At 45.3% G+C, this 11425-nt stretch overlaps 1 protein-coding gene across 2 annotated transcripts in view; it reads right to left on the reverse strand.

The window, feature by feature from the left end:
- LOC109881265 (inward rectifier potassium channel 2-like) overlaps positions 1–11425 on the reverse strand; it is a 37464-nt gene extending 26039 nt beyond the window's left edge. For both annotated transcript variants that reach the window (XM_031787337.1, XM_031787336.1), the window contains exon 1: positions 11279–11425. The gene's annotated coding sequence lies outside the window, so the exon portion shown is untranslated. The remainder of the gene's footprint in view (positions 1–11278) is intronic.

Consider the following 11425-nt stretch of genomic DNA (forward strand, 5'->3'; position numbering starts at 1 on the left):
CCAATCGAAAATCAAATCAAGAGTCGGCTTTCTATTCCGCAACAAAGCCTCCTTCACTCACGCCGCCAAGCTTACCCTAGTAAAACTGACTATCCTACCGATCCTCGACTTCGGCGATGTCATCTACAAAATGGCTTCCAACACTCTACTCAGCAAACTGGATGCAGTCTATCACAGTGCCATCCGTTTTGTCACTAAAGCACCTTATACCACCCACCACTGCGACTTGTATGCTCTAGTCGGCTGGCCCTCGCTACATATTCGTCGCCAGACCCACTGGCTCCAGGTCATCTACAAGTCCATGCTAGGTAAAGCTCCGCCTTATCTCAGCTCACTGGTCACGATGGCAACACCCATCCGTAGCACGCGCTCCAGCAGGTGTATCTCACTGATCATCCCTAAAGCCAACACCTCATTTGGCCGCCTTTCGTTCCAGTACTCTGCTGCCTGTGACTGGAACGAATTGCAAAAATCGCTGAAGTTGGAGACTTTTATCTCCCTCACCAACTTCAAACATCAGCTATCTGAGCAGCTAACCGATCGCTGCAGCTGTACATAGTCTATTGGTAAATAGCCCACCCTTTTTCACCTACCTCATCCCCATACTGTTTTTATTTATTTACTTTTCTGCTCTTTTGCACACCAATATCTCTACCTGTACATGACCATCTGATCATTCATCACTCCAGTGTTAATCTGCAAAATTGTAATTATTTGCCTACCTCCTCATGCCTTTTGCACACATTGTATATAGACTCCCCCTTTGGTTTCTACTGTGTTATTGACTTGTTAATTGTTTACTCCATGTGTAACTCTTTGTTGTCTGCTCACACTGTTATGCTTTATCTTGGCCAGGTCGCAGTTGCAAATGAGAACTTGTTCTCAACTAGCCTACCTGGTTAAATAAAGGTGAAATAAAAATAAATAAAAACACTACCCTGCCCTGACTACACTACCCCAATCTGACTACACTACCCTGTCCTGACAACACTACCCCATCCAGACAACACTACCCCACCCTGACAACTCTACCCCATCCTGACAACACTACCCCATCCTGACTACACTACCCCACCCTGACTACACTACCCCATCCTGACTACACTACCCCATCCTGACAACACTACCCCATCCTGACTACACTACCCCACCCTGACTACACTACCCCATACTGACTACATTAGTTACACTAGATTTTTCCTCCATTTAAATCATTGGGAGGGCCACCTAAGCATTTTTTTTCGGGCTGTCTAAGTATTTTTTAAAGAACTTAATATTCAGGGTTTGGAAAAAAACAAATATAAAGTACAGAAAAGATAATGGACCTATATATGTTTCATATAATACTATCTTAGAGAACTAACAATTACCCAAATAAAAGATAGACAGTCGGTGAAAATTGAGAATTGAAAATCCCGAAAACAATGAATTTAGCAGTGTTCATTTTGTTATTATGTTTGAGATAAAGAGCATAGGGTAGCTGAAGGGTAGGACAAAAATAAATAAAAAATAGATAACTAACGTAAAATATCCTGTGTCGGTAAAAATGATATAGTATGTAAAGCTGGAAGTAGAAGCCTAAGTATTGTTGTCCATTAGTTTACACCAAATGGGGAGGGCTGGTTGGGTTGGAGGAAAACAATAAAGAAGGAACAAGGATTGGAAATGATGCAGACAATTACATTGATAGAAGCCACAATCTATCTGCAATATTAAAGCTGATCTACCCCCCCCCCCACACACACACACACAAAATCAATCAATCAACAAAAAAATTAACAGCATTCGCCATGGCAAAAAAAAATCTGGAAATCAGCTTTAAAACTGCAAAATGTTTCTCTAAAATTCAGCCACGCCGATAGGCAGACCAGGCCCCCTGTTCCACCCCTTTTTGGTCCAGATAAAACAGTGTGTGTTTGTGTGAGAGGGAGAGTGACAACTCTTATCGTGGTGAGGTGGCAAATGCTTCAAATTTCCCCCGTGAGAGTGGCCATGCCCGGGTTATCTGGGAAAAGTGCTCTTCTGAAGTTGTCGGTTCCCATGACCCCTGGACAGTGTCAGATACGCAGAGTTGCCTGATATGATAATGCACTAGAGATGTGTGGAGGTTACAGTGTGCCATCAGTTGCCCTGTGGAAAACTGTCATATTGGATGACCCTAATCTGATCACATATGCCCTGTCCAGATATAAAGAGAGAGAGAGAGATAAACAAGGGAAGTTTATCCTGTGACTTTCTCACTTTCTCTCCATCCACTCTCCCCCTCCCTCCCTCCTCTCTCTACACAGACAGATTATCTTCCCATATTAAGGTGTTATGTATCCAGATTAAGGTTCCCTGTGAATGTGATTTCAATGTCATTCAGTAAGCCACAGGATAAACTTCCTTTCTCTTCTCTCTCTCCTTCTAAAACAAAAACTACTTTCACGATGACACACAGGACACTTCCGAGAATCAAAGTTGAAAGAAAGCTCCGCCCACTGAGTTGGATCATCAAGTCACATTGTTGACAGACTGAACCAGTCATGGAGACCTGAAATCCTGACCTCTCTCTACAAGCCCCCAGTTGACTGACTGATTGACTGTGGAGAGCCATACTGATACAGGACAGACACATTCAGGTATAGCTCTAAATGCTTTCTATTCAGTGTGTTAGTAATAGGCACTTTGGGGAGTATGAACTCAGCAAAAAAAGAAACGGCCCTTTTTCAGGACCCTGTCTTTCAGAGATAATTCATAAAAATCCAAATAACTTCACAGATCTTCATTGTAAAGGGTTTAAACACTGTTTCCCATGCTTGTTCAATGAACCATAAACAATTAATGAACATGCACCTGTGGAACGGTCATTAAGACACTAACACAGCTTACAGACGGTAGGCAATTAAGGTCACAGTTATGAACACTTAGGACACTAAAGAGGCCTTTCTACTGACTCTGAAAAACACCAAAAGATAGATGCCCAGGGTCCCTGCCTGCCTGCATGACTGTGCCTTAGGCATGCTGCAATTAGGCATGAGGACTGCAGATGTGGCCAGGGCAATAAATTGCAATGTCCGTACTGTGAGACAGGCGGTCAGCTGATCGTCCTCGCAGTGGCAGACCACGTGTAACAACACCTGCACAGGATCTGTACATCCAAACATCACACCTCCGGGACACGTACAGGATGGCAACAACAACTTCCCGAGTTACACCAGGAATGCACAATCCCTCCATCAGTGCTCAGACTGTCCTCAATAGGCTGAGAGAGGCTGGACCGAGGGCTTGTAGGCCTGTTGTAAGGCAGGTTCTCACCAGACATCACCGGCAACAACGTCGCCTATGGGCACAAACCCACTGTCGCTGGACCAGACAGGACTGGCAAAATGTGCTCTTCACTGACGAGTTGCGGTTTTGTCTCACCAGGGGTGATGGTCGGATTCGCATTACACCAAGGCCTGTACTCTGGAGAGGGATCGATTTGGAGGTGGAGGGTCCGTCATGGTCTGGGGCGGTGTGTCACAGCATCATCGGACTGAGCTTGTTGTCATTGCAGGCAATCTCAACACTGTGCTTTACAGGGACGATATCCTCCTCCCTCATGTGGCAGCCTTCCTGCAGACTCATCCTGACGTGACCCTCCAGCATGACAATGCCACCAGCCATACTGCTCGTTCTGTGCGTGATTTCCTGCAGGACAGGAATGTCAGTGTTCTGCCATGGCCAGCGAATAGCCCGGATCTCAATCCCATTGAGCATGTCTGGGTCCTGATGGATCGGAGGGTGAGAGCTAGGGCCATTCCTTCCAGAACTGTCCAGGAACTTGCAGGTGCCTTGGTGGAAGAGTGGGGTAACATCTCACAGCAAGAACTGGCAAATCTGGTGCAGTCCATGAGGAGGAGATGCACTGCAGTACTTAATGCAGCTGGTGGCCACACCAGATACTGACTGTTACTTTTGATTTTGACCCCCCCTTTGTTAAGGGACACATTATTCAATTTCTGTTAATCATATATATATATTTCACCTTTATTTAAATAGGCCATAGTGGCGAATTAATTACAATTTAGCAATTTAAACACTGGAGTGATAGATGTGCAGAAAATGAATGTGCAAGTAGAGATACTGGGGTGCAAAGGAGAAAAAAATAACAGTATGGGGATGAGGTTGTTGGATGGGCTATTTACAGATGTACTATGTACAGGTGCAGTGATCTGTGAGCTGCTCTGACAGCTGGTGCTTAAAGTTAGTGAGGGTGATATGAGTCTCCAGGTTCAGTGATTTTTGCAAATCGTTCCAGTCATTGGCAGCAGAGAACTGGAAGGAAAGGCGGCCAAATAAGGAATTGGCTTTGGGGTGACCATTGGAATATACCTACTGGAGCGCGTGCTACGGGTGGGTGCTGCTATGGTGACCAGTGAGCTGAGATAAGGGGGGACTTTACCTAGCAAAGACTTATAGATGACCTGGAGCCAGTGGGTTTGGCGATGAATATGAAGCGAGGGCCAGCCAACGAGAGCATACAGAACGCAATGGTGAGTAGTATATGGGCTTTGGTGACAAAACAGATGGCGCTGTGATAGACTACATCTGTCTGTGGACATGTCTGTGGAACTTGTTCAGTTTATGTCTCAGTTGTTGAACCTTGTTATGTTCATACAAATATTTCCACATGTTAAGTTTGCTGAAAATAAACGCAGTTGACAGTGAGAGGACGCTTCTTTTTTTGCTGAGTTTATAATAAGGTGACTTGAGTGTGATATATGTTGTCTGTTTAAAACTATGACTGCTGGCCTGGCCTGAGTTTCTTGGCTGTGATGCGAGTGTGACAAGCCAAATATGCAGGATCAATAGGGTCATTGATCAGCGTGGGTCTGAAACCAGGCCACAAAATGGTGCCCTCTCCATGTCACATGGCCCTCTCTTCCAGCTCCCTCCCGTTTTATCTCTCGGTTTTTTCCTGCTCTCCTTCCCCCTCTCTCGCTCCCTCTATGGCCGTCAGTCCGTTTCTCTCTTCTCATTTGTTTTTTTACAATGTCAATCTGATTTCAAAACCATTTTCAGTGACATAAAGTTATAGAAGCCTATATCTCTGAATGTTTCTGGCAGCCTACATGAAGCCATGGCATTTGAAATATGACAACAACAGTGTGTGAACTTCTAGCTCTCATCCCATCGGATCAATAGACTATTAACTGAAGCATCTTTACCGGTCTCATCGTTCACCACTTTGGCCTGGGCTCTGCTTACAGTGTCAGCTGGACCTGTTCAACCACCGAATACAGAGAACAACAAATAATAGCCATCAAGCCTACCCTAGAGCAATGGACTTGTGCTCCCGTTTAAAACACTGGACATCTTGTCATGCGGCTAGTCGGGTCTAATCTCTCTGGGCTCGGCTGATGAGTCTGAGTGGAACCTGTGTGTCTTCAAATGTACCTAACCTGGTGGCTAGCTCTGGGAGTTAACATCTGTCCTCAGGTCTTAGGAAAGGTGACGTCATTATGGTGGCACATGCCAACACAGTGGTCTGGACACACACTCACAAATACACACACACACTCAAACATACAATCATGTGCATTGGCACTGGGCCTTATTCCCTCTAATTGGATGTTTTTCCATCCCTCGCTCCATCCCTCTCTCCATCCCCCTCTCCATCCCTCGCTCCATCCCTCTCTCCATCCCCCTATCCTTCCCTCTCTCTATCCTTCTCTCCATCCCCCTCTCCCTCTCTCCATCCTTCTCTCCATCCCCCTCTCCATTCTTCTCTCCATCCCTCGCTCCATCCCTCTCTCCATCCCTCTCTCATCCCCCTATCCCTCCCTCTCTCTATCCTTCTCTCCATCACCCTATCCCTCCCTCTCTCTATCCTTCTCTCCATCCCCCTCTCCCTCTCTCCATCCCTCTCTCCATCCCCCTATCTATCCCTCTCTCCATCCCTCTCTCCATCCCCCTATCCATCCCTCTCTCCACCCCCCTATCCCTCCCTCTCTCTAACCTTCTCTCCATCCCCCTATCCCTCCCTCTCTCCATCCCCCTATCCCTCCTTCTCTCCATCCTTCTCTCCATCCCCCTCTCCATCCTTCTCTCCATCCCTCTCTCCATCCCTCTCTCCATCCCCCTATCCCTCCTTCTCTCCATCCCCCTCTCCATCCTTCTCTCCATCCCTCTCTCCATCCCTCTCTCCATCCCCCTCTCCATCCCTCTCTCCATCCCTCTCTCCATCCCCCTCTCCATCCCTCTCTCCATCCCTCTCTCCATCCCCCTATCCCTCCCTCTCTCCATCCTTCTCTCCATCCCTTGCTCCATCCCCTCTCCCTCCCTCTCTCCATCCTTCTCTCCATCTCTCGCTCCATCCTTCTCTCCATCCCTCGCTCCATCCTTCTCTCCATCCCTCTATACTGTGTGCCGTTGTGATCAGGGTCATCTGATGGTCACAATCAGGAAGAGGGGTTAAGAACACTCAGCTGACTTTTGACTTATTTAATCAGTCTTTTAAAATAGACTGACTCGTTGTGCTTCAAATGTATGCCCTTGTTCTGGACAAACCTCTTTATGCTTCCAGCCAGCCCACTCCCTTCTCTCTCTCGTCCTACTCCTCTCTGCTCATCTTGTTATAAGTAAAGTACCTTAACAACAGATCAGATATTCACTTCTACATTACTACTAAGGTAGCAGCACCCTGGTTAGTTCCTGGTTGGTTTCCCCTCCCTGTCTCTCTGTTCCACTACTAAGTTTGTTTTGTCTTCATGCCATCAGGATCACCACACTGTGAACAGAGTGATGACAGCTCATCATGGAACCACTAAGGTCTGGAACTGATTACAACCTGCCACCTTTCAGTCTAATAATACACACACTGGACATTTATACAGACACACGTGGAATTAATATAGTCGTGAGATCCAACAACACTCGTCATTCTTTTTTTGAGGAGAAATACGATGACGGTCAATTTCAGCTAACTTTTCCAAAGTTATTTGGCAAAACAAGAGAAGGAGAGACACGGGCAAACATTACGCCGCCATCTTTATGACACCTGAAGAGCGCCTGGAGGTCAATAATAACTTTGGATAATTTATTCGCTCTCCTCTCTGTTCCTCTTTGTCACTCAATTTCCATCTCTTTCTGTGCTTACGCTTCTGCGCTCTGTAATTCCTCCTCTCTCTCTCTCTCTCTCTCTCTCTCTCTCTCTCTCTCTCTCTCTCTCTCTCTCTCTCTCTCTCTCTCTCTCTCTCTCTCTCTCTCTCTCTCTCTCTCTCTCTCTCTCTCTCTCTCTCTCTCTCTCTCTCCCTCTCTCTCTCTCTCTCTCTCTCTCTCCTCTCTCTCTCTCTCTCTCTTACTCCTCCCCTCTCTGTGTGTCCTTCTCTTTCTCTCTCTTTCATTCCTCCTCTCTCTCTGTGTCCTTATCTTTCACTCTGTAATTCCTCCTCTCTCTATCTGTCCTTCTCTGTCTCTCTGTAATTCCTCTCTCTCGCTCTCTCTCTCTCTGTGTCCTCTTTCTCTCTGTAATTCATCTCTCTCTCTCTCTCTCTCTCTCTCTCTCTGTGTCCTCTTTCTCTCTGTAATTCCTCTCTCTCTCTCTCTCTCTCATTCCTCCTCTCTCTCTGTGTCCTCTTTCTCTCTGTAATTCCTCTCTATGTGTACTTCTCTTTCTCTGTGTAACTCCTCTATCTCTCGGTGTCCTCTTTCTCTCTGCAATTCCTCCTCTCGCTCCCTGTGTCCTTCTCTTTCTCCCTAATTCCTCCTCTCTCTCTCTCTCTCTCTCTCTCTCTCTCTCTCTGTGTGTCCTTCTCTTTCTCTCTCTAATTCCTGCTCTCTCTCTCTGTGTCCTTCTCTTTCTCTCTCTCTCTCTCTCTCTCTCTCTCTCTCTCTCTCTCTCTCTCTCTCTCTCTGCGTGTCTTTCTCTTTCTCTCTCTCTCATTCCTCCTCTCTCTCTGTGTCCTTATCTTTCACTCAGTAATTCCTCCTCTCTCTCTATCTGTCCTTCTCTGTCTCTCTGTAATTCCTCTCTCTCTCTCTTTCTCACATTCCTCCTCTCTCTCTGTGTCCTCTTTCTCTATATAATTCCTCTCTGTGTGCACTTCTCTTTCTCTGTGTAACTCCTCTCTCTCTCTGTGTCCTTATCTTTCTCTCTGCAATTCCTCCTCTCTCTCCCTGTGTCCTTCTATTTCTCTCTAATTCCTCCTTTCCCTCTGTGTGTCCTTCTCTTTCTCTGTAATTCATCCTCTCTCTCTCTCTCCTCCCCTCTCTCTGTGTGTCCTTCTCTTTCTCTCTCTCTCATTCCTCCTCTCTCTCTCGGTGTCCTATTTTTCTCTGCAATTCCTCCTCTCTCTCCCTGTGTCCTTCTCTTTCTCTCTAATTCATCCTTTCTCGCTGTGTCCTTCTCTTTCTCTCTGTAATTCCTCCTCCTCTCTCTCTCTCTCTCTCTCTCTCTCTCTCTCTCTCTCTCTCTCTCCCCCTCTCTCTCTCTCTCTCTCTCTCTAACTCCTCCCCTCTCTCTGCGTGTCTTTCTCTTTCTCTCTCTCTCATTCCTCCTCTCTCTCTGTGTCCTTAACTTTCACTCAGTAATTCCTCCTCTCTCTCTATCTGTCGTTCTCTGTCTCTCTGTAATTCCTCTCTCTCTCTCTTTCTCTCATTCCTCCTCTCTCTCTGTGTCCTCTTTCTCTATATAATTCCTCTCTGTGTGCACTTCTCTTTCTCTGTGTAACTCCTCTCTCTCTCTGTGTCCTTTCACTCTGTAATTCCTCCTCTCTCTATATATGTCCTTCTCTGTCTCTCTGTAATTCCTCTCTCTCTCTCTCTCTTTCTCTCGTTCCTCCTCTCTCTCTCGGTGTCCTATTTCTCTCTGCAATTCCTCCTCTCTCTCCCTGTGTCCTTCTCTTTCTCTCTAATTCCTCCTTTCTCGCTGGTGTCCTTCTCTTTCTCTCTCTAATTCCCCCTCTCTCTCGCTCTGTCCCTCTCTTTCTCTCTCTAATTCCTCCTCTCTCTGTGTCCTCTTTCTCTTTCTAATTCCTCCTCTCTCTCTCTGTGTCCCTCTCTTTTTCTCTCATTCCTCCTCCTCTCTCTGTGTCCTCTTTCTCTTTCTAATTCCTCCTCTCTCTCTCTCTGTGTCCCTCTCTTTTTCTCTCATTCCTCCTCTCTCTCTCTTTGTGTACTTCTCTTTCTCTCTCTAATTCCTCCTCTCTCTCTCTGTGTGTCCCTCTCATTCTCTCTCTAATTCCTCCTCTCTCTCTCCCTGTGTCCTTCTCTTTCTCTCTCTAATTCTTCCTCTCTCTCTCTTTGTGTACTTCTCTTTCTCTCTCTAATTCCTCCTCTCTCTCCCTGTGTCCTTCTCTTTCTCTCTCTAATTCTTCCTCTCTCTCTCTTTGTGTCCTTCTCTTTCTCTCTCTAATTCCTCCTCTCTCTCCCTGTGTCCTTCTCTTTCTCTCTCTAATTCTTCCTCTCTCTCTCTTTGTGTACTTCTCTTTCTCTCTCTAATTCCTCCTCTCTCTCTCTGTGTGTCCCTCTCATTCTCTCTCTAATTCCTCCTCTCTCTCTCCCTGTGTCCTTCTCTTCTCTCTCTAATTCTTCCTCTCTCTCTCTTGTGTACTTTCTCTTTCTCTCTCTAATTCTTCATCTTTCTCTCTTTGTGTCCTTCTCTTTCTCTCTCTAATTCCTCCTCTCTCTCCCTGTGTCCTTCTCTTTCTCTCTCTAATTCTTCCTCTCTCTCTCTTTGTGTACTTCTCTTTCTCTCTCTAATTCCTCCTCTCTCTCTCTGTGTGTCCCTCTCATTCTCTCTCTAATTCCTCCTCTCTCTCTCCCTGTGTCCTTCTCTTTCTCTCTCTAATTCTTCCTCTCTCTCTCTTTGTGTCCTTCTCTTCTCTCTCTAATTCCTCCTCTCTCTCTCTGTGTCCCTCTCATTCTCTCTCCAATTCATCCTCTCTCTCTCTCTCTCTTTGTGTCCTTCTCTTTCTCTCTCTAATTCCTCCTCTCTCTCTGTGTGTCCCTCTCTTTCTCTCTCTAATTCCTCCTCTCTCTCTTTGTCCTTCTCTTTCTCTCTCTAATTCCTCCTCTCTCTCTGTGTGTTTCTTTTTCTCTCTGTAATACCCCTCTCTCTCTCTCTCTCTCTCTCTCTCTGTCCTTCTCTTTCTCTCTGTAATTCCCCTCTCTCTCTCTCTGTGTACTTCTCTTTCTCTCTCTCATTCCTCATCTCTTGCTGTGCTTCACAGAACACAATCATCTGATAATGACCGAGAGAGATTTGGCACGCAAGGTGGCGTGTAAGTCTGTGAAACTATATATTTTTCTCACAATCCTCTCACTATATCCCTAGCTTCAATGGACAGAGTGGATGGTAGAGGGGTAATCCTTGGCCCCAAGTCCAAATACAGCACTCCCTCTCACAGAGCTGCCAAACACTGGCTCACATGGCCCAGGGAACCACACACAGATAACAACATAACTTATGATGATGTAAATGGTGACGATTTCAGCATTATCATCATCCAAATTCTGATTGTTTGGCCTACAGTAAGAGTAGGTAATACAGTTCTGACCTTCAATTATGTTTTAAATATCTAAAAAATAATAAAGTAAGGTTCTTCCCAACAGCCCAGTCACAGACAGAGGTCACATAGAAACCCTGTCAAATTATAAAAGCCTGTGGTTCCCAATACTTCCATTTTTTTTAGGAATGTTTCTCCATTACCCAAAATAATCAGCCATGAAAACACAGCAATACAGGCCTTTCTTTCCTTTTAACCTATCAGTATACAATGTACAGATATGTCTGCAGTGGGGTGAAAATCTGACAGTTCCACCAAATCCCTTTGGACAATATGCTCCCACTATTCTAGTGAGGATCCCGACCAAAACAGATGACTATTAATGACATAAACTAAAAATACACAAAATACAAAACAGACGAGGCTGTTTATAGTTGCTTTCCTCGGAAATAAACACCTGCCAAATACGAAAATGGACAGATTTACATTGTAAACACTGTACAAAACAATTGTCAAATAATTAAGAGGCAAGGCATTTTCAAGTGTCTACTATCTGCATGTCTCTAACAGAGAACTTTAAAACAGTGTAAACAGACATTATTCCACTGCGACATAAACTATATCATATATTGTTTGTGGCTTGTCAACGATGAACAACATCAGGTTATTTCTAATGTCCATGATGCTACCATTTATGGAAGCCTGTGCCCAAATGTCAAAACAGTTATATCGGTTAAAACAGCAAGAGTATTATGATCAAATTTTGTATTTTGGCAACTTATTAATGCAAAAATTGTATCACTCACCTTTTATTCGCCATTCAGGACCACCTGATTGCTTTTCTTCATATATGAATTTGTAACACAGGAGGTAGCCAGCCTAATGTAAAGTGTCCTCCTCTCGCGCTGTATGCCCGTGCGCTGGCTCACACCGGGATATTACCCTCGTTGACT

The sequence above is a fragment of the Oncorhynchus kisutch genome, linkage group LG13, assembly GCF_002021735.2.
Source record: "Oncorhynchus kisutch isolate 150728-3 linkage group LG13, Okis_V2, whole genome shotgun sequence".
Taxonomy (NCBI): domain Eukaryota; kingdom Metazoa; phylum Chordata; class Actinopteri; order Salmoniformes; family Salmonidae; genus Oncorhynchus; species Oncorhynchus kisutch.